The sequence below is a fragment of the Anopheles darlingi genome, chromosome 3, assembly GCF_943734745.1.
Source record: "Anopheles darlingi chromosome 3, idAnoDarlMG_H_01, whole genome shotgun sequence".
Taxonomy (NCBI): Eukaryota; Metazoa; Arthropoda; class Insecta; order Diptera; family Culicidae; genus Anopheles; species Anopheles darlingi.
The window spans coordinates 62,807,042-62,831,473 of record NC_064875.1 but is presented as its reverse complement, the minus strand read 5'-3'; the positions used below and the strand labels follow the sequence as shown (position 1 = coordinate 62,831,473).

At 48.4% G+C, this 24,432-nt stretch overlaps 1 protein-coding gene across 1 annotated transcript in view; it reads left to right on the top strand.

The window, feature by feature from the left end:
- Positions 1–24,432, top strand: part of LOC125954537 (mucin-19) — a 94,620-nt gene that overhangs the window by 43,739 nt on the left and 26,449 nt on the right. The window contains exons 5-6 of the mRNA XM_049684932.1: positions 14,273–14,347; positions 19,723–19,774. The gene's annotated coding sequence lies outside the window, so the exon portion shown is untranslated. The remainder of the gene's footprint in view (positions 1–14,272; positions 14,348–19,722; positions 19,775–24,432) is intronic.

The following is a 24,432-nucleotide window of genomic DNA, read 5'->3' as shown; positions in this document are numbered from 1 at the left end:
CAGACCATCTTATTATACCTGTAGTAGTGGGATCCAGTTACGAATCATATTTGATATGTTATTGATGAACTAGATTTCAAATGTTTCGTCGCTTCGCTCAATTTGCCATGAAATAGATATAACCGTGGCTCGCGGATCTCTACACGAACAGACGACTGATACGACAGCTTGACAGCGTTCGGTGATAAGTCTCGCACACTCCACTGACACCTCTGTCTCGCCGTCAACGTCGTTTGTGGCTTTTGTGGCGCTCGCGCGCCCTGTAAGGATGCGGCTTGGAATGCGCGCATTGCGGTTAGACACGTCTCACCAGCCATTCCGGTAAATGCCACGCTCGAGAAGGAGGAGAGGGGAATTTTGCACTTTTGTGCGACCACCCCCTTGGTGGTGCCGTTCACTAACCTTGCGGTTTGGATTCGCCTTACAATTTACATGCACATTGCCCCCATGCCGTGCAATGCTTCAGCGAGTGGCGGATTTTCTTCGGACATCGTTCTGAACCGGAACGACCAGAACCCAATGTTCAGCGTTGGTCATCATCATCAGTAGCAGCAACAATACAGAAGCCAATGGCCAACAATCATCATCGAGCGGCTGGCTGGCTGGCTGGCAACCTTCAATGCAGAAGAACAGAAGAACCTTGAACGCCACGGGGATGAGAGAGAGGCTAATCTGCGAAGCCCCCCTCCCCGTGCTGGAAAAGGTTGCGTACCCTTTGCCCGACACAAACAAGCATCGCAAATGATGGCAGCTACCGGTGGCAGATTCAGCTTCGGTGCTGAGCCAATTTTGGCCAGACTAAAGAGCAGCTCTCGAGAAGTTGCTGCTGCTAGAGAATGGAATGGCCAATTCGAGAGGTGGCGCTCACACGCCATTGCTGCTGTTGCTGCTTCTTCTTCAGCTCCCGCCGGCTAGGCAGGGACGCCGGCTCCTTCACCGCGCGCCATATTGCCGTGAAATGTCAATGAAAGATTTTGGCATTTGAACGTCGACGTCAACGACGCGTATAAGAGCGCGTGTGCTTGTTGTTGTTGTTATTGTTGCTGGGCCTTCTGTTCTATATCATGCCTCACGCTCGCTCGGTGCATTGTTTCTCCGTATGGTGAGCGATGTCGACACACCGATGATGGCTTGAGATGCTGCTGAAGAGGGCAGAGCACAGGGGTCTTATTAGTGAGCACAACAATGAGGTGGAGCGATTATTAGCTGGATATGTATATTGTGAAACATCCTCGTAAAAGGTAAAGTGATAGCCTTTGTTTGCCCTCACTTAAGGTTTGTTGTGCCGTGATAAAAACCCCAAATTGAGGGGCCTTTTGGTGGGCCTTCAAATCGACCAATAGACATGATGGCCGCTTGGGCAACGCGAGTCGTCGTGGTTGATGGTGGTGATACATTATGAGATGACACTGGGGATAGAATTCAGAAAAATGGAATATCATCTCAAAGAAGAAGAAGCTTAACCAACGGATTCGTTTGTAGTTCAAACATGTTCAGCATTCATCTAGCAGCAACAGCCTCCACTCCACGAACTGTTCAAAAAGGTTCGACAGTGTCTCTGTTGGAATGTCTGTAGGGAATGTGCATTAGGTACGAAAGTACTGCCACAGAGAGGGCCAGAGGGGGGTTTGGCATGCCAAATGCCAAATGGTGTAAAAGGGACTGGTTACATCACCCGGCACCGTCATCATCATCATCATTCAGGTCTCAGCTCAGCGACAAATCTGTCATCCACCAGGAATGTCCCCGAGTGTACGAATATGCTGTAAGCAGTCATTACTCCCCCCCGGGAGGGTGGAGGGTTGGCGTATTTGAATTCAATCAGAGTGTAGCGATCAGCACTTCTTCGCAAGCAAGCCGGGGTCGCAGATTCCTGAAACCAGCAGTGCTAGTGCTTGCGCCAAGCGCCTGGTGTATTTTCAATGTTTGTCCTTCTCTCTTCTTGATTGCCCGGCCCGGGGGTCGCCACCTTTTGGATGATGAGCACTTTTTTTTTTGCTTTAAATCATCGAATTCGTTCCTTAAAATTGCCCTTTCTGGCATCTTCACTACTACGGTCGGCGCACTGTCGATGTTTTATAATTGATTGAGTTCTTTATCAAATTCGACAGCTTGATTTCCGTTCGTCCGATCCGCCAGCCAAGTAACCTGCGAAACTAGTGGCGGGGTGGGTGGGTTTGAACGGGGTTTAATTTTCTCGAAGCATTTTGACTAAATATTTCACCCTCGACGATATGCACGTATTTCACTGACAGCTCATTAAGTGTAGGTCGTGCTCCGGGGGAGCAAGCGCCACGGAATTCTACGCCACACTTCTCGTCCTCATCCTGGACACCTGGAGTTGGCTTTTCTTTGGAGGTGTGAGGAAATGTATAATATATCACTCAGCATAGTCGAGTGAAGGGTCGTTTTTCATGCGATCTGAGAGAGCACTCGAAATGATGAAACAATTTCATCCAAAAGCGATTTAATTGTACGAAGCGGACGGCGAATTGATGATGCGTTTTATCATCATCCTTTAATAGTCGCTGTGTCAGGATCTAACCTAAGGGCGGGTTCGGATGTAATTTGATTTGGAATTCAACAACACCCAAGGGACTACCAGAGACGAATTCCTTTATCGCTGTTGCTCTGTAGAGTCGATATTATGTTTCGTCTTCGCATGCGACCTTTTTTCGAATTTAGGATGTTGTGTATATTTCTAGGGAACTGTTTTTGTTTTCTGAATAGTATCTTCGGTGTAGAAGGCATAATTTATGGTGACCTTTCAAGATTAAACAATGTAAAAGAGGTCATATGAACTGTATAAAAGTTAAAAAAAAATAACAGCTTCAGAACATAACAGAAGTATTTGCGTCATAACATAACAGAAGGTAACCGCTACGCAAACAAGCTGAAAACCGATGCGACCGGATCGTGATTCCATAAGCCGATTGTAATGAAAACATTTCATCAACCCATCACATCGATTATCTTTTATCGAGGTGGACCCTTTTTCCCCGTCGTTGTGGGAAGGGAAAATCCAAAAATTAGTTCAACTGCCGGTGCCATTTGAACTGCCGGTTTCCGAGAAGCGGAAAGCGGAAAAGCCCACCACCAACACCACCACTAACGCCGTCCGCAGCCCGCGTTCGCGTTAATAAGCGAATTAATTAAACAATTAATTACAGGAAAATTGAACCCTGTTTCCGTTCGGCAGTTGTCCTTCGCGAGCCTATCATTACTACCATTAATCAGCCCATAATTAATTGTGGCCAATCGATGAAAAGAAGAAGGGCGGAAAAGGCGGATCAAACCCTTTATGCCCACCTCACCCACTCATCTCACCACACTGCGATCATCCGGGAACGGTTGGTGCGAGTTTTTGCGAGGATTAAACAAAACGCAAACGCGGCGCGAAAATGATTCTATTCGAGATTAACTCCCGGACGTTTACTGGTTCTTTCTGGGAGGTAATGCGACCTTGAAGGGTTCACGTGCACTTTCGACAAAACAATCAATACAATCGAATCGATTCGAAAGAAGTTAAAGCAGCCGACATGTGCAGAAGCTCGTTATTGCCGTTTTCCAATTAATTATCGATTAAAATACGATGCTGGATGCTGCGCCTGATGTGTGCTCTGTGTGTGCGCTTGGGTTGAGAACCATAGAATGGGTGCACGGACACGGAATGTTTGCTGCCGACAGTTTAATTATGATATTTTCGGCCGGCAGCTCGAACATTGTACTCCACTCTAGTAGCAGCATCACAATGTTCGCTCGCACAACATTGAAGCAACGGCAGGCAAACCAATAATGCGCCCACTTTTGTGGGCAGCAGTGCAACGTACCTTCCATTAAATAAGGGTCATACGAGCTCGTGGGTTGTACGCGCATGAAACATATGTAAACACATCGTCCCGGGAGGAATGGGGAGGGCAATGCGTGCATTTTTCGACAAACGTGACAAACGCTCTGGTGGAATCTGGTCGATTAAAATGGTTACATGGTGGTGTCGGTTGTTTGTTGCAAATTATTACACTCGAAACACTCGAGAGGCACTCGAGAGACACTAAAATGGTCCGCACCCTGATCCTGGACCACCAAATTCCATTCAACAATAATTAAACTCGAAAGCCCGGCATCAGCGGTAGCTTCTCCCCCTCACTCATCAGTGTCTCATAGTCTGGTAAACGGGCCGCTTGCCACCAGGAATGTATGTCTCAATTAATTTCGAAACATTCTGTGCTGCACCAGATGAGAACTGAGGCTCGGTCCCAAAAAAAAAAAAACGGGAAACCACCGACGAGCCGCCTGTCGATTTATGCTGCCACTGTTTTCGTTTACTCCTTTGTTTTTCCTGTGTATTTGTTGCGCTGTTGCAGCAGCAGCAGCAGCATGTGGCGCAAATTACATTTTGATCAGCAGTTTAAAACAATTTGGTTGCCATTTTAAGTGCACTTGCCGATTGTCTGCCGGCCGCCCGGCCGGCTGAGGGACGTTAATCGATTTTAAGGGATTTAGTGGTGGGATAATTTATGCGCTCCGTTTAATTATATGGCGCACCGCGGTTGGTTGCGGAGTGCGGAGTGTTTGTTTTAATTTTATCTCCCTTCCCCCGGGAATCAAGGCAAGGCAGGTGGATTCGATTCGAGCACCGAACGGACGCATAAATAGCGCGATTGATCCAAGGCTATTCTTTTGAATATGTAATTCGCCCGAAAACAAGTGATCGAAACGGTGAGATCAACATCATCATCATCCTGCCCTACTCTCGATCCGTTATGATCGCCGTCGCTTGTCGCGCAAAATGGGTTGTTTGCATAATGTTGTTTTTGATTTTGCCAAATTCGCAAAAATTCGAAACATTTAGCTCGTAAAATGCAGCCAACCATACGCGCTCCGTTAGATTTTATGCCCCTCGCGTTGGTCGCAGTGGTGCGTTGGTGTGAACTATTGGCACCACCGCCGGACCACGGGATTTGCCATGTTGCCTGGTCGCACTCATCCCACTCACCATGTCCATCTGCTCTCCTTTAGTTGACGCAAAATTTAATGTAATCTCTTGGTGCTGCATGCCAAGGGGTGAGCAGCCAGCCCACTGGCCTCGTTTTCATAGACAGATCATTGTTGCTGCTGCTGCAGAATGCGGACCTCGGAACCGATGGAATGGGGCGGGCAGCAAAGTGAGCGAAAACCGCAGCATCATCATTGTCTAAAGCGTTCGAGCTGGAAAAAAACGGTGACATCGCAGCATTAGAGGATGCCCCATTTTGATCCTCCAGGGCATCCATTGCCGCAAAACCGAAACCGGAACAAACCCGGAACGTTACCTCGCCGTGACCGTTGACATCAATGTGGGCTGGGAGCTGGAGAAGGACGGATTTTTAAAACGTTTTTCCCCTTGTTACTCTCGCCTCGGCGGTGCAGTGCCGCGGAGCGCAGCCATTAGCGGAATCAAAAAGTGTAAAATTTACTTTGTTGCATTTTTCGAACGAACGATCCCGGTCAAAAGGTTCCGGCGGCAATCCGCATAGTGTTTGCGCGATAAGCACGGATGCATTTGGAGTGGCGGAAGCGCGGAATCCTGTGTTATGCGTAGCATCGCTGGTGCTGGCAGATTGCGTGAATCCGAAAAAAAAACGCTTTCGAGATTTTTTTTTACAATTTAGCTAAACGCTTAACTTGATACAATCATCATTAGCAGCGTAACCGGACAATCGGTCGGACGGGCGGTCGTATCTTTTGTCCATCCAACCACCACCGAACCATTTATCGCAACATAAATCAAGGGGATGGTTTTTTTGCTCAACTCCGAACTCGAGCTTTTTGATTGTGGTGCTATGCTGTGTGCTTCTCAATCGCAACCGTTCATCTCGTGCTCGCGAACACTGGTGTTTGAGTGTGTGTGATTGGCTTGTTTTGCATCACACACGAATGAAGAGTGCAAAGAGCGAGAAGCGATCATATCACGGCGTGCTGCTCCCGTAGCATAAACACTGACACCGGTAATCAACACCTCACTTTTCTCCGCGTCTGCTCTGCTCCTTAGTTTGATGAAGTACTTATGTCAGCGCACACAATTACGCTCATTTTTTGGGCGCCTAAACACATACATAAATGTGGAGAGAAAAATAAAACCGTTTCTTTTCTCTGTTCAGGTAGACTGTTTTTTTTTAAATTTTTCCATTTTTTACTGCAACAAACGGGGCTTTATGATCGGGTTGATCGCGCACTGATCATCATCATCATCATCATCAGTAGCATACCGCGGTAGATCTACGCATCATTGCGTCATCCAGTGTAACGAGCGCACCAATGGTGCGCTTGACCGTGGTCCTAATTTTGGATAAATGCGTTCAACGAGGGGTTAGCATAACACACTCGTTAAGGTGAGCACCTTAACGAAACCATTTCCATTCATTTATGCCGGTTCTAGGGAGGTGCGCGCTGCATCGTGGTTCTGAGCTAACGGCTCTTCAGGCAGATGCTGCTTTCACGTTTGACCCAAATGTTGGTCAAGCTACTGCTGGCGTGGCTGTGGCGCTGCACCACAGTAGCAGCATTCGGCCTTTGGCTTTAAATTCAATGAATCCAGAAAATGTGCAGAGAGGGTAGGAAAATGTATAATTAATTTTCATTCTACTACAACAACATTATGTTGCCCCTTTTCTCGCTCTCTTTCTCTTTCTATCTCTCGGTGTGTTTGTCTGGTTGCATTCCTCGTGCCTGTTGACCACACAAAATCCCGATTTTTCCGGGATCCCAAGTCTGGCCAGTGGTGAACCTCGCTTGGAGCATGGGGCATTAAAACGAGTCCACTGAGGGGAGGGGCGAGGGGATTCGGAATGTTAATTTTTCTGTGGTCAGCTTCCAGCGGCTGCGGCTCTCGAGACCATTCGAAAATGGACGATTACTTACATTTCTCTGTCGGTGCGCGGCACCGAGCGACCAAAAGCCCGGTGCCCGGTTCCGGTTGCCATCGCTGTGCCACCGTTAGTTGCGGTTGGTTCCATTTTCCATTTGCCGTTGAGCCGGTTAGTCGCGGTGCATTCACAGAGCGGGAGAGAGATTGTTGCCGCTGGAAAACGTTTCAATCTCAACGGTAAAAGGTCAGAGAGCATACACGCACCCCGTGCCATCATTTCGTCATAAAGTTATTAAAATGTGTTCATCCTGTCCATTGGCGCAGATTGAAGGAGTAAATGGCTCAATTTGCCGGCCAACAATGGCCAAACAGTTGATGGATGATGCTTTAATAGCAGGGATAATGAAATTGCAAAATAATGCATCATTCGCCGTTTTGTAGCAAAAGTAAGCTGTCACAGGGATATTAATTGTTTGTTGCGTCGTTCTGTGTCATCGGTGCGCAGATAATTCCATCCGGCCGGCCGGCCGGTTTAAGCTCTTACGCGTTTGATGGCCTAGACGCGGCTACCCAGCAGCACTCATTGCCATTTAATCTCTCAAAAGGCATCTTCATTGCCTTTTGCGGCGCGGACAGTTACTGGTCGCGCACGACACTTGGTCGCGCAAGTCAATTCCGTGGATCGCATTCCCACACACACACACACACACTGGCATTGTGGATCGCACACGCGGCATTGTTCATCCGTGCCGAACGCGCAACTACGCTTTGAACGACCGAAAGTGGTGCCATTCGTAAAAACATCGATTTGTTTAATTGTTTTTCTCGAGTGGTCCGGACCTTACATCAACACGCACACACACACACACACACACGCGAGGTTTATGGGCAATTGCCAGGGCACTGGGGGGCCCTAGATTGCCTCGAGTTCGTCGTTGACGACGCGCGGTACTCTAATGCGCATTCACGTAACCTCCGGTAGCTCTCGCTAGGAATGCTCGGAACAAGCGGTGATCACGTTCACAAGCGGACAGTTTTTTTATGCTATTGAGAGGCACCGAAAAGGGTGCGTTTGAGAGTTTTCTTTCGAGAGCAGCGCACTTCGGGGGTCGTAGGAAAAACTGATCAGCCTGAACCTGAAGTAGCCCTTTTTCCGTAGCCAGCCTTAGTTTTTTTTTGTTGGGACCCCAAACGATCGATTCGATCCGATTGCGCAACGGCGAAGTGCGGACTCCAGGCCCGTTCCGTTCCGATCCAATATTCCCAAATTCTCTAACCCGCACAATGATGGCGCCAAAGTGGGCCAGAGCATTGAATGACCGCGCGCGCGCCTTCAAATGTGTCTATGGCCCCCCTTACACGCACCCTTTGCTCCAAAAAAGAAAAAAAACGGCCAGACCAGTAAATAGAAAATTGAAAAATGACCAACACACACACACACACACATAACAAAAAACTACCCAACCCACCCGGCACAACTATGGAAAACATGTTGCGCGCACTCGCCCGCCTCCGGGGCCAGAAACTGGAGCAGCAGCAACAACAGTCTTTGCTCCCTTTTCCTTTTTGGCAGCATAATTGAATTTAAATTTTATGCGGGTCCATCCCGCGCCAGCAACACTCTACCTGGCGCTCCAGAAAAGGGAAATGATGTCATAAGATGGCGGTCCACTCTACGGCGCGCGGTCATTAAATTGTAGTCAGAATGTTTCGCACAAAACAAGACAAAAAAAAAGAGGTCCGGGGTGGTGGTGAGCATAGATCCGTGTGGAATGAGACAGACCACCAGAGCAACTGGCCCTTGTTCGCGGTGGAAGGCTCAGGAGCGGGTGGTTAAAGGTTAAGCAAAGCTTACGCAACAGCCTCGCTCACACACGGATCACGATGACCCTCATCATCATGGAACGGATGAATGGATGGATGGATGGATGGATGGAGCGCTCGTTGGTGCTCGTTGCCGTGCCTGTCTTCGGCCGCTTGGCGCGTTGTTTACACGAGGAAAATGGTCCAATTAGCTGAAGACCAGCGCTGCTCGTCCTGTGGGCAGGAAAAGTTGGCCAGCCCCAATCGATGGCCTGGCTTGCATCATTTTCCGAACCTCTTACCGCCGGGCATCACTTTTCCGCTGTTTGATGATCGGTAGCTCGATCGTCGACGTAGCGCGCACTTCGGTGCTTCGGAGATTAATTAGCGGCCATAAATTTGTTTACCATCCTTGTCTTTTTCGCTCTTCCTTTCTCTCTCTTCCTCTCTCTCTCTATCTCTCATCACGTCTCTCTTCTCGCACATTCTGCGGGGGTTTAGCGGTGCCAATAAAACGATTAAAGCGCGGGGTTCTTACATAAAAGCGGCGAAAGTTTGATCGTCAGATCGCGCCCGGTGGATGTTCACGGCGCAGAGGGAGGGAGATAGAGTGAGGTACACTTCCATCCTTGGAGTATCGGTTGTGCCGCGGTGGCGTGCTCCACGGTGAGTGATGATGCCGGAACCATGTTGGTTTTGATTGTTGTTTGACCAAAAACCAGAATACGTTGATGCCAAATGACGCTTTCGCTGGACGCATCCAAACATTTCACAGGTTTTATTCCGGTACTTACACGTTACTTCAACCGGTATTCGCTGACTTAACCGACACTCCACGCCGTAACACTGTGGCCATTGTGTTCCAGCGCGTCTAACACTACATTGTCACGTTTCAAATGTCCTTCGCTTCGGAGACAACAATCTCTCGGAGGCGGAGGTTGGCCGCTGGAGGCTGCTACTGCGAGCGCGAAAAAAAGTGGCCACCGCCGTGCACTATCCTTAAAAGTGTGGCTTACCATGAGCTGGCCGCTGGCTTGAAGGACACACCGGTGCCAGCACTACAGCAGTGCAGTGGCCAGGCGCTCTCTCTCTCTCTCTTTCTCTCTCCGTTATTAATTAGTCAGTAATAATCGGCCTAGCGGTCCTACTAGCAGCAGCAGCAGCAGCAGCAGCAACACTAATAATGTGCCGATGCGCGATTTAACCGAATGGCCATTGTAGTGGCCACAGGCACCAGACACACACACAGAGACTGCTCAGGTAGTGTTCATTGCATGCCACCATCGGGCTCTTTGCGATGTTCGGAGGCATAACACACCCTGCGGTGTGGTTGTCACTACTGGTCTGGTCTGGCCTGGCCTGGGCTGGCCTAGCCTGGTAGGTGAAAAGCTGTTGCTGGCACCAGGGGGACTGGCATCTAGGCAATGGCTTGGCCTCCGGTGGCTGTCAGTTTCAAGCCGCGAGCCCGTACTGTCCGCGTACAGCGCATACTGCCCCAAACCGATCATTAATTTTAATTATCTAACCGTACGGTTGGTTGGTTGGTTGGTGCTGGGCTCCGGCTAGAGGAGATTCCGCTGACTCCGATCGCTGCGAGTAGTAGTCCAGCTTATGGCTCTTTGCTCCTCTCGGCCTTTGCGTTGCATTGCGGCTCTTCGCGAGGGCAGCATATTAGCCGCTTGGTTGGTTGGTTGGTTGGTTGGCAGCGAGCATTTTTGGCTCACTGGATAGCTAGTGTGGCCGACTGGCTATGCAGCACACACACACGCACACCTTCAAAGCACCCCATCGATGAGGAGCCATTTTTCATAAATCATATTTATCGCGGATGGTGGGGGGACGGTGGTGTGCGTGCGGAGAGTGGAGAGTGAAATCGCTCAAAGTCAAAAGGCAAAATGTCACCGTCACCGTGGGCCATTGCGTGCGCCGTGGTGACCGTTGGTGTTCTACCGCGCTTTTGTGGTAGAACACAGAATACAGGGTCACCGGGGGCTGCCGGTGGTGGCGGGGGCGAGGAGGTGTACTAGCGCTTGAGGCCATGCCATAGAGTACTACGGGCGCGAGTTGCGTCATCATCGAGGTGAGTCCTTGAAATTGGGAGTAATTATAGATCTACACACACACACGCGCGCGTGTGCGCCACTGTCTGCACTTGCGTTGGACGTAAGACGCCAACATTTTGTGATGACGCTCGAAGATAAGACGAACTACCTGTGGCGACCCTTGGTGATGTCCTTTGCGATAATTTGGATTTTTCAATTCCGCGACGTGCCTGACGAGACCGTCTAGTCGTTGCGGTCTATGCTCTCGTTGTCATTGTCTGCAGCAAGTTCATTGCCACCTAGTTCCTGGACTAGGTTCCTGGTGTGTGTGTGGTAATTTGGCAATAAATCTGAGCATTTTATCTCCACCTAAAAACCGAACAGCAGGATGTTTGTGGCTAATTGTTGGGTTGTTCACCGCGAGGGGAATAACCGCCATTCGCCAACATGTCGAATGGAGGATGGATGGATTGTACCTTCACTTCCGGGAGAAGACTACCAGCAATACCCGCCCTCAAGGTCATGGCTAGGTTTAAACATTTCAATAAATCTCCTCCAGCTCTAGCAAACGATCCTTTCCGGCTGAGGGCGACTCCAAGCACCGAACTGTAATTGCAACTCAATCGCGGGGGTATCGGTTTGCTGCAGGGGGCCTTGGATATTGTTTTGAGTTTCGAGAGCGTGAACGTAAGTCGCGCGCTGAGTTCGAATTGCAAACGCTAACAGGGTAAGCGAAGGTTAGCGAGGTGATTGTGTTCCTGGAGTATTCAATCTCAATCTCGAGAATCTGCCACAGACTACCTGTGTAGACTGGTACTTCTGGTAGCCACTTGAGATGAAGGAAGCTCCTCCGTCAGTTCAGTTGCCTTTATTCCTACCTCTCGAATACTTGACAAGCATGACACAAAGCAATGGCGCTGCCTTTTTGTGTCGCATCCGCAAATGTAGGTCATCCATTCTATTGCCACACACTTCTATTGGCTTGGGTTGCAACAAATGCACCTTTTTTGTTTTTTTTTTGCATGACCGCTGATGGTGCACCCTCTTGTGTGCACCCTTCTTGTCCATTGCATAACGCTTGCAAATGTGTGTTGTCCACGTGGCGTGGAACTTTGATCTCTCCACCATGGGGGTGACCCAATGACTAACCAATTTCGCGTTTCGCGCGCTCGTCAGCTGACCGAGCTGAAGCGACGACCGTCAATCAAAACATGGCGTAGGCATGCGGTGGTGTGGTCGTCACAGGAGGCGAGAGCCCTTCAGCCGACCGTGGTCGCTGTTTGGCCGGTGGTTTATCGTTATTCAATACTCACACAATGTCGCACGCACGCATCTTACTATCATTAAGTGTCATTTCGATGATGAACCGTCGTCAGCCGTCGTCGTCGTCGTCGTGGTCGTTCGTCTATACTCCTTCGCGAATGTCAACGGACTTCGTGGTTTGCCACTTTGGTCCTCGGTACGCACCGCCATCTAGGGGGCTTTTCATCTCAGTAGGAGAGGTCGTTGATGATTACGAAAGGTGGCAGAAGCAAGTCACGCCGCAAGTCCTTTACCCGTTGATGATGATGATGATGATGATACGGAGTGTCTTGTAGATGAGCTGCTGCCGGAAGGAATCGTTTATGTGCCATCTTTAGCCATTAAACGGTGTGACCGAATCGCTGACCAGACGACAATGGTTGCACAGTAGCTTGACCGACCGGACTTCGCCGGAAGTGATCAATGCGATGGTTTTCCAACATCAATAATTGGTTCTCACGAGCAGCTCTATACAGTCCAGGGTCGTTCGATGCACCAAATGGTTTCAAAATAGTTGATATTTTGGAGAGGAGTGTTTCTCATCAGCAGACAGACTAAGTAGCGCAATTAAAACGAAACACGTGCGGCTAATGCATCCGAAAGCAGCTTACGAATGTGCAGCCCCCCCTTGGTAATGCAGAAGTATTACCAAGGGTGAGGACAGCTTAATCGCCTCTAATGAGACCCACCGTCACCGATGGACTTACATTTCTTTTCAATAATTTTTATGCAACTCTGTAACCACCAGTACTCGATAGTTGAAAGATTGCTTTCAATAGTCGCGGCGCGGCCCCTCGGTACGCTCCGTCTTCGTAATGTACCCCCCTCCCCCCGCCGGGAGTGAGGTTTCCCGGAGCGCAACATGAGCGTTACCATCGCTCCACATTTTGCGTCCCATTTTTCCTCCGTCTCCCTTCGGTCGTTAGTGACACAACCCCCTTAGCCGACGGGATGTTTCGCGCATTCGCAGCTGATACCAGCACAGCGCAAACCAGTTCCGATACGCTCCGTAAAACCGGGGGCGTATAATGTCCCACGGAGCGGACCCTATTTTTTGCACTGAATATTGTCCCCCCCGTCGGGGTTTGAGCATTTGAGCAGCGGCCGGAGCGTCTTGGGGGACGCACCTCTCGGTTGGTGGTGATGCGGAATTGTAAGTCCCGGCGGGTGTCTGATAGGTGGAGCGAATGCGAGCTAGGGGTGGATCGACACATAATTATGCTGTACTATCTCGTGAACGGAGCGGGGGGGGGTGTGCTCCAGAGCATAAGCGTGCACGTTGGTGTGGTTCGGCTTTCAGCACCATTCGTGCTCGTAACATCATCATTTTGGGTGGCTACTTTGAACGTTACATATTTCATGCTGCGATGTTAAATTGCTTTTTGCTATCGGCGCCGCTCTCTAAGAAGCAAATGTGGCTCGGAATAATGATCCTTGCCTCGATAAATTCACGTGCAAGGTGTTCGAATCAGTTAAAATGTGTATTCATCACAAAAAGTCATCATCACAAAAAGTCTCTGGTCGATGGGTTAAACTAAATCCAATTTACAGGATTTTTCAAGGTAAATCGTTCGATATCATCATCGTACGCAACCAAAACCGAACACGATCCCATTCAAATGAGTTATAATTTATGATCCGCGCGATACGTGGCCATAATTTGTTGAAAGTAAGAAAAAAAGGAGATATAAAATGGATTGAAAAAAACAGCCCGAAGCAGGCCCCTTCGCGCGATTCCTACGCATTCGAGGAAGCTTGCGCCACCACCAATCGCGGGTGGATTACGATCGCGCGCCTTCACCCGCTAGCCCGCGACACCGGCGCACGGTTTCCTTGTCTCTTGTCTCTTGCACGATCGTTCGATCGTTCCGCGCCATCCAATTCCGATCGCTCCAATCGCTCTCGCACGACGAGCGTGAAACGACTCTTCGACACGGGACAAGAAGTGTTGGAAGGAAGGAGGGGAGGGGGAGCATTCTGTGAGGGAGCCACATATTTGACCCACATATTCTTGACGCAAAGTTCGTGCGTTTCCTGCGGCGATGATTTCATCGCATTACCACCTTTTACAACCGTTTCAGTTCGGTTTGGGGGTGCGCTGTGCGTGGTCGCCATCATGGCCAGGAAGAGGGGGTGGTGCACTCGAGCGTGCGTGTGCTGGTGGTGGGTCGCATTCCGCGGGAAAATTGAAACGACACTACTCGTAATGTTTGTGACGCTATGACCACACACACATACTAATGGAAACTCATTTTCCATCGCTTTGTTTCACTTACAGGTGGAAGCGCACGGACAGCAGCAGCAGTCAGTGACGCATCATCGGCCGATGTCTTCGAGAGTGTCATCGAGAAAGGTGAGACGGTCTCGGACGTTTTTTTGGGATCCACGTGGTCTATTCAGGGTCGTTACGCGGAGGATCGATGCAACGGTCACCATTTTGCTGCTCCCTAAAAGCCCCGGCGGGGGGACAGATCTCATTTCACGGCTCGCTACGCTTTCGGATGAGCTGAAGGGAAGGGATTTTCTCATTTTCCCCCACCGGGGGGTCAACCTCCAGCTTGCCAACTCACTTTCGGTCACCATGGATACCATGCATTGCTTTTTTTTCCTTTTCCCCCGGCCCCGGTTTGGGGGTTTTCTTACGTCAACCGCAAACCGTTCGTTCGACCGGAAATAACCCAAGTGAATCCCGTCGTACGTCGATTTGTTTTGTCAAGTGAAGTGATCAAATTCTCGGTTTTGCTAAATTGCATGTGCGTAAAATGTTTTTATTTAATTATGCTGTTACTGCATCGCGAGCCAACGATTACTACTCCATTCAACGCGTCACGATGGAACACAATAGAGCCACCCGTCTGCAGATCGATTTTCCTATGCTTGGAAAACGTTTTTCAGCTTGCCGGACGGTGAATATTTCTCGATGGCCACCGAAACATCCATACAACCAAATCGTGGCGTGGTAACGCATACCATGCTCTCATTTTATTCCGGTTTCGTGTTGTCGCTACACACAACACGCCCGACGAGTCGCGGTTCGCGTTGTTTCTGAAGAATTATTGGTGGCTAGCAATTGAATTATACGCCGATGCACAACCCTCCGGATCGGATCGGAGCAAATCAGTTTGCTCGCAATCGGTGTCCGTAATAAGGCTTGGCGCAATCGACACCACGTTCCGCCGTTCTAATTAGATGCTGTGTGTTGGTTTTGGGGATGCATGGTTGGGAGAATATCATCTAAAATCGCAGCGAAATGGCGCACTCGTTATCTGATGAGCAGATTTCGGAAATTAGTTTATGCTTATTACGATGCTTAATCATAATGCGAATGGATTGTGTTGTTTTAGAAATTGCGAGAGCCATATGAGAAACAATCTTTTTAACTCTTATTAGCCGTTTGTTAATTATAATTTCATATAATTTTTGGTTTGTTCGCTTAATCAAATAATTAAACAGCATGATTTTAAAATTGCTTGTTCGCTCTATTGCTATTTTTCTATCAAACTTTAACCATTCGCTACTCCTTCTTAAGTAAATGGAGAGACTTTCGAAATATGGTGGTCTACACGAAGAAAACGAAGACGACATCCATTCGCCACCGTTCGCGTGGGCTTTGTTTATTTATCAAACATCTTCGCGTGCCAACCGCATCACCGCGGTGAGCTAAAGCTGGCCGGGACTAGGTCATGGATCGCAGCTTGCAGCCATGGTTATTGCTACCACACTATTGGTCACGGGCGAGTTCGTTGCTTCGAGAGCATCGACAGCCGCTGCACGCGTTCATCGCCATCGTTGGTGGCATTTGGAATTCTGATTCTGATTCGCTCCCGGCGCCGCAGCTTTGTGTAAGCGCGCCCGGCCGAATGTAACGATGAATTTACTTCGCGTTTCGATAATTTATTGCTGCCATTTGATCGAACTCCCGGCCGCCCACCCACCTGGAGGGCACTCCATGTAGCGCCGTACAATGTATAAGGCACCTGAGGAGCGAAAGAGGGAGGGGGGTAGTTCCAGCAAATGTCAGTTGGTAATGGATCTGAAGCCGTTGCTGGAAGGGTATGGAAAGCTTTAATTATGCTGGTGTTTGCATATGTGTTTGTGGGAAGTTGTTTGTTAGCATTTCATGTTCGGCGTTGGTTCGTTAAATTTCCGATAAAATTTAAGTAACGTGTGTGGTTGTTACCAAGAAATCTATTAACAGATTTTTCAGCCAGGAACCTGTTTAAATAACCATTTCATTAATTAACACTTGGCTGATAAGTAGCAATGAAACGGTCAGCATACATTTCCATTGAAGCTTGAAATGGGAGAAAATCAACATTTCTCCCTTTGAAACCTGTTGTTGGAAAGTAAACAGTACCCTTGCCTGTTGAGTCGCTCCCGACGAGAGCTCGTTTCAGCTTATTTCCGCATCATGTCCAACAGGATGCAAAGATCCTGAGCTAGAGATAGATACTTTAGTGAAAAAAAAACTTCAATTTCCGTTCAGGGCTTGGTATAATTGGTTCTTAGGTTACTGATTTTGAAGCAAACTGTACAGAGATTCAATCCACAGTGCAATCACTTGTACATAAGAATAGACTTAATGCCTTCTGGCTGTAGCAGCGGGCTAGGCGGAAGTGATTTGTCATGGCTGACGAGTGCTTCAAACAAGCTTTTCACTTGGCACCATTTTTTTTATCTAACGCTCCATCACATGACGATCACTCGAGCAATTCGTATTCTGGACAGACAGTGTGCTCCATGTGTGTCCTGCATGCATGGTGATGTGAATGCCTGCCCGAAAAGGACTTTTGGGAGGACGAAAAAAGACGAAACCAGAGCACACGCAGTCCTTTGGAAGCTTTTCGAGCGGCGAGCGTTTTGCTTCTTCTTTCCTTCGACCCCCTTTTCAACGTTCAGAATAGTTCCGTTTCTAATCGGCTTGGGATGTCGTCATGATTTATGACACTTCTTTCTGTTGCACGCAGCCGGCGCTGCTCTCCGTATGTGTCTTTGTGTGCAAAGGGATGTTCCAGGCAGGGATTCTTTCGTTTTGGGTACTTTTTGATGGTTTTTTTTTGTGGCTAATATCTTCATAGTGATGCACTGATGCAATGATTTGATAAATGGTTAGATAAAGTTATCTACAATTGATGATAAAAAGGCAGTTAAAAACCCGTTATTGAAATCGGTATGATGAATGTATGGGGACTATCTGGTTAAACCTCTGTTCGGAATGAAATCTATTTCGAAATCTTTTCACAAATGTCTCAACGATTTGGCTCGGTCCGTGATTCGTCTATTGCGTTTGCAAAAAATACTCTTTGCGGATGAAACCATTTGGAGATTGATTATGTTTCTTCCCGGGAATGAATTTAAAAGAACCTCAGATAATTGAAAAAAGTACAAGTAGGTCACTGGCATTAATATTAAACCAACATTGGAGGGAATCCATCGGATCTCTTGGAAGCACAAATGCAAGCAATCTCAAGATGGTTCATGTTGTGGTTCCAGGATTTTTCTTAATCCTGTTCGTTCCAGCTTTACGATTTTAATTCCATACGATTCCTGTACATCATCATCACAGCATTTTCGGAAAGATGAAAAAAAATATTGTCCTCCCCTCTCCAACTGGATTCAAAAGCACTCAGGGAACACCGCTTATGCATGTTGGATGTGGATTTTAATATTTTTCATTGCACTCGCCCACCAACGAGTGACGCGCGGCATGGAGTGTGCTACGCGGAATGGGGCAACCGATTGCACAATTTCATGTGACATTTTCATATTATTTTTCAATCAAGATTCTGTTGATCCGCGGCCGATGCAAATGATCGATCGTGAAATAGCCAGCCAGCCAGCCAGCCAGCCAGCCAGTGCACGCGTTGCATATACAACCGAAACCCAATCTTGGGGGACGAAATGGATAAACGCATGATGATGGCGATGGCAATGGACGCGCGTCGTTGATGCATGCATTCGATCACCGATCGTGCCGTTTTGCATAATAATTATTGCAAGGCGCATACGATGGCCGGCGCGGGTCCCATTTATGCTGCCAGGGCATGTGTCCCTTGTAGGCGGTACTGAGGCAAAAGAAAGGTCGCCAGAAAATGATTATGCCACCGGCGTCAGTCGGCGTCGTCGTCAACGTTGGTGGCTGATTTGCTGACCGCCGACAGGCCAGCGGCTTGCGGCTCGTCGCGCAAATGGGTTTTTATGTAAACAGAACCAGCGTGTCCTGGATTTTTTTTTCGCTCCTTCGGTTTCGTTTTAGCAATGGATAGTATACTACATGAAACCATAATACTTTGGTAGAAACAACAGTAGCGTTTTGGAATATATTTCAAACCTTTTTTTTCACACACTAACTTTTTGATATTCAAATTTTGTTAAAATATATTGTTTTAAATTCTCTCGCTCGCCCTATGCGCTATAAGTTCGGAAATATTTGAACAGACATCCGAACTATCGAACAGTAAAATATGCAAACATACCAAAATGGTACTGCTCCAGATGGTTGCACTGTTCCCGGCAATGGAAAACAGATATCGAACGCACAACAAACAGGCGAAAATGCAAAGCGCAAGGAACTGTTCCGTGAACTGTTTGTCCGAAAAAAATGGTTCCCGACCAGAACAAGTAAATACACACACACAACACACACAGATGTGACCTCTCGGTGCGGTCGACCGGGCTCAGCTAGATTGCTGATCGTTAGTTTTCCGATTTGTCAACTTTTCTGACCAATTTTTGCTGCCTTGTTACACACACACACACACATGCACAAGCGCGGCGGTGGTATGTTTGGGTTGGACCGGTGACCTTTTTTTTTGCGCTTTCCCATTCCTTTCGGCAGTTTATCCCGGACTTGTTGACGGATCTTTTTGTTCTTTGGCTTTTGGTTTTTCACCATTTTCCATAATTTTCCAAACAATCAGCACACACATTTTTCGGAACGATGGAGGGGGGTTTGCACTGGTGTGTCCAGGTCCTTGTTGGTCCCTCGGAGGGTTGTGAGGGGGGGGGGGGGGTTTGTCCAGCGACCAGTTGATCCATTTGATCGGGGATGCTCCATAAATCATATTCCATGCCACGTGACGCTAGGACGCCAGGAATTGTGGACATTTGTTTTGTGGGTCTCGTTGGGTTGTGGGTGTGTGTGTATGTGAATCATAAATTGTCAGCTGGTTGTTGGTTGTCCTCCGGCTGCCGTACAGTCGCGTTTCGGTTGTGCCTTTTTATTGATGATTTCCATGTTTGTCCCGAAGCAATAATTTATCGGTTATAGTTTTCCTTTGTTTTCGTCTGTCACTAGCTCCACTAGACTTGGTAGTTTTCCCTCTGAATCGAAATAGATGTACTCCATTGTTCATCAGCTGTAGTGCAGTTTTGCCAAATAATGATTTTTGGGGTTCTAAAATTTATGAAATATTTTATGCTGCTCGGGTACGTTATTGTGGTGAATTTACAGCATATCTCAGGTGCAGTAAAGTCTTAAAAAATTGACCCCTTTCATAATTTAGTGCCCATGTCTATTAATTAGAGCTTTTTGTTGCACAACATAAATGCAGTTTGATATTTAAAACGATTTATCCGCTAAACGATCGCCTAAAATGCTTTTTTATAGCTTAATTCGAGGAAAAGAAGGAGCTGATTCTCTAAGATTAGATTTTTTCTATACGATTGTAACCTTGAACTCTCAAATGATTTCAACGTTGGTTTTTTTTGCTTCTTCTTCTCTTTCAGTCGTGTGGACCCACTTAACAGCAGAGCTGGCAGTTTTTCATCATTTCCTCGGGTATGGCTATCGAATATTTATTATCTAATCAAGCAACAACATCATCCCCCTGAAAACAAAAGGAAGCGCGTCCTTGTCCCACCGGGCAGCAGCTTCACTCTATGCAAATGCATTCCAACTGGAGCCACCCCGCCAGCCGTGCTTCTTCTTGCACTGGGGATCACGTGCACACCCTCCCTCACCACGCGCTCATCTTCATTATGCGTCGCGCCATATTGTGCAAGCGACCGTTTACCGTTTCTCCCCTTCCAAAAACTAGCAACCCAACAACAACAACAACAACAACTTTGCATATGCAATTCGCGTTGACATTCGCCAAAAACTGAAAACCCATCTCGCTCCGTTCGATCACTTGCCGCCATTGCCACTGCCACCGCTCCGAATTTCGTAATCGCTACCCCAGATCCCACAGAGATTGGGATAATTTTGCTTAATTTTTACATAAATTTTGTCACCATTTCTCCAATCCCCCTCTTCGCGCGTGGGAAACAGCCCCCCCCCTCCTTGAGCCTTTGTTTGTCATTTCAACAAACACACACACCGGCTTAGGCATCGGAGCACAATGAAATCACAATATCGCGCGTCCATTGCGGGAGGTTTATGATGCTCGGATTCCACTGCCGCTCCGCTGAACGGTTTTTGATCGTCGCAGCGCATCGAAGCTGATCTTTTCCCGTTGATGACAGCGCGACGCCATCGCATCATAGATCCACTTTCACCCGGTGTTTGATCGGTTTTTTTTTTCGCCTCTCGGAACGGTTCCGTCTATCCAATCGATCGAATTGACGGGAAATGGGATTATGGTTTTATGTTTTGATCTTTACGGGAACAACAAATACGAATTAATCAGGCCCCCCGCACCGGGAGAAGGTGCATGCTGCATCATTAATCCTGTTCGGGATCGCTCGGATGACGATCTCTGAGCCATTTGCGTGATAACTGTTGACGATATTTAATCGCTTTCGGGTCATTGCAAGAAAGCAAACTGTTTGTTTGTGTCCACTGTTGGCTCTTTCTCGTTAGTTTGTTTAGAAACAAACGATGAAGCAAATAAGAAGCCCTCTTATCCGGTAAATTTGTTTGCTATCGCTAACTGGTAAAGTGTTGCAGTGAGGAGTTTTTTTCTCATCTCATCTTGTTTGATGAAAACACGCAACTTCCGGGGCCACTAAATGCCGTTTAATTGCGTTTGGGGACAACGTGAGGGATTTCATGATATCGCCGCTCGCCGCCATGTCTTCGGAAACGTGTCTTCGGGGTGTTCGGATCATTCAAGTGGTCATCCGCCACGAGAGCAGCCGCCACCCTTCAGCGAAGCAACACTTTACCTGAACTTTCTAAATGACCAAACAGCAGCTGCTGCAAACGAGCTGCGACGGAAGCTGCGTCTTCGGGATCGTTATGCTTACCGGGAGGCGCGGCACCCCAAAAAAGCCGCCCATCTGTTTCGAAGCATAATTTCACCTCCCAATTTGTCGACGACAGAAGCCACAGCAGCAGCGGCAGCGATGATTCGAGGTGGTCCGGGCGTGCTTTGCACCTTTGCATGTCCACGCTCGACAGCTCCAACCAAGGAGGGGTCGGTCTGATACCGAGATACACGGACACGGTATCGAACAACGACCGAGGATTGCTCGAGGCAGCAAAAATCGGGAGAAATTTCGTACCCCGGGCGGACTCCGGGCGAGGAATATGGGGATCGTGAAAGCAAAAGCGGATGGACACGTCGTCGTCGTCGTGCTGCTGGGCGTTGGGCGTTGATCGAATCCCAAAAATCGGTGCCCGTAGGGTGACTAGACGGACCTGGGGGATCTTATGTTTCGTGTTAGCGCGCATCAGCAACATCGCGTGGTGGTGTGCCCCGTAGGGGTCCGTTCACCTCTTTCGGGAGCTGCCGGGAGTCGCCCCGAGGGGCGGGAAAGATATTCACCTTCGCCAATCCGTCACGACGCAAAACGCACGAAAGATTGGAGTGTTCGATCGACTCGAGAGAAGCGACTCGATCCTCGGCTTCCGTTGACCACCATCGACGTCGTCGTCGTCGTCGTCGTTTCTAGTATGGATTGCATAGCTGGCAGACTGGCAGGCTGGCAGGCAGGCTGGCGTGCGGTTAAGGTTAAGGCGAATGGAGCGTTGAAGCAGCAATCCGCAGCTTCAACATTCACTCGGCGGCCAAGGCACCCGGCAACGACCCCGTTGGCGCACCTGCTGTGCCTGCGTTGTTGTGCGTTTGTGCAGGTTCAAGGGTGTGTAGACCTCGACACTGGTTGTCACTGGGTTGGGGCTCTGAGGTGAGAGTGACGCACACCGATGGCGTCGGTTGCGGACAAACACCAACACGACCGTGGTCGCGATTATCCGAAAAGCCCTAGCCCTGCTCGCAACCATAATGTTGCCAAGCAGCGGTGAGGGGGGGGTAGTTGCACCGGAATCGCGAGGCGCGAAAGTTTCGCTTTCCGGTCCCGGTGGCGGTTTTCTATTTGACCATTTTAGGCGCACTCGCTGGCTAACTGGCTGGTTCCCTCTTTGGGATGCCAAGTGAGAGGACAACGCAACGCACTCTTTCCTAGACTCACACCCTAGGTCTTCACATGCAGCACACACGCACACACACGCGCGCACGCACAAGAGTGTCTCTTTGCGAGTCACTTGCCTAAAGGCGGGATGACGATTTCTCGAAGCGGCGCCTCTCGGGGCTCTTGGCTCGGCCTTCCCTGGCTCCTGGTTCGGTCCTGGGGAGCTGAAGAGCCAATTAGTGGCCGGGAACGGTTTCGTTGACCTTGCGTTGATTGATGAAAACCCACACCGCAACAGACGCAGGAAGAAGAAGAAGATGGAAGTGGTAGTATGGGAACTCCCCTCTGGTGGCAATAACCGGTGAGAAGTTCAAACAAATAAAAATTCAAACAAAACACCGACTCATCCGATCCGTTTGGTGTTGTAAACTGTAACTATCAATGGGATTTCGGGAATGATTTAATCATTTATGTTGCATGTTTTATGCTTTTGCAGTGTAATGATAGCCTTGAGTGTTACCGCGTGACTGTTAGTTGTACTTTACAACATCACACACACTCATGGAGGGACTTTCTCTGGCGAAACTCTCTTTTAAACCTGATTGATGGAAGTAGTAGTGGGGTGCGAAGTTGTAAAACATTTAAAAATAATTAAATGGCTAATCATAAAAACATGTTTAAACATTAGATGGAAATTAATCAAACATTCACTTACTTACCTACATGGTAGATGTAATATAAAATCCTTAAAGTACTGACAAGTCACACTGAATTCAATTTAAATACGGTTAATTTATATTTTTTCGATGCTTTTTAAGTAGGTTTAAATCAATAATATCGTGTTCCATTAGTTTTTTTTTCATTTATTTTATACATTTCCAACTGTTATATCTTATTTGCAAGTAATTTTGTAAAGAAAAAAATTCTCAAAAAGCAAACATGTTACTGCTGATTATTTGAACCTTCATATTGTGCCAAAAAAAAAACTCCGCTAATGTATCGACCCATAACACATGTGCAGAGCTTAGCATATTGTTCTCGCAAAACCCAAACGCCCCGATGTGCGACGATGCGATGCTGTGTGCATTCATCAAATATGTTATCGCGCATCGGTAGAGTGGCAGGCATGTTGGCAGGAACGAAAAACATACTGCAATAAATACTACCACACAGAGCTGGCTGGCTGGCTGTCCATATTCGGTCCACCAGAATTTCAACTTCACTGACCGCTCGGGATTCGCACGGGACGCATAATGTTGTTTCAATGCCTGCCTGTCCTGGTCGCGTCGCCCCTTCCCAAAAAACTAACATTTCGCACAACACGCACAGCATATGGACCACCGCGTATTATGATTGCATTTGCATAACAATGCGAAACAACGCCGAGATCGCACAGGTTGGACTTTTGGGGGGTGTCCGCGTTCAATCAGTTTTGCAGCACGCGCGCTCGGCCGACAGCAGCTCGAAGTTCGAAGTTCGACTTGTTTTCGCTTCAACTGACAATTAACCGTCGCATGCAGCAGTGGCGATGATGATGATGGTGATGGTGATGATGATGGTGATGGCGATGACGAAGGACCACATGACTGCGCCACACCTGCCACCAGCGTGGTGGTAACTGGAGCGCTCGACGCGCTCCGCGGTCTGACATTATTTTGGCATACGCGAGGTGCTTGCGACCATCGGCCATCGGCCACAAATTATCCGGTGAGGAAACTGCAGCCTTCGTCAACATCGAACTGCCATCGAAACTGGTACACTCGCTACTTGCTCGGCACTTTCTAGGCCAGTGGAGCGAGGGCCCGTGAGGCGATGCAGAGCATAGGCCACGGCGGGCGTTTATTTATGCTGCAGGCAGCCGCAGCGCGCAAAGTTTGGTGATGCATATTATGCGCTGTTGTATCGCGCGCGTTCGCGAACTGCAGTCGCGGCCCATAGGAAAAACGGGTGCATCGGTTGGCATCGGGAGCATTACGCAAAACGACCCCAAAGCGAGAGACCATGATCCCGGGAGAGTAGTTGGCCAGAATCGACAGAAATTAATGGCTGGCCACGCTGGTCACTGGTACGTTTAATAAGGCCATGTGTGTGTGTGTGTGTCCCAGTTACTGTGCAACATACATCGATAATCGAAAATGGTAT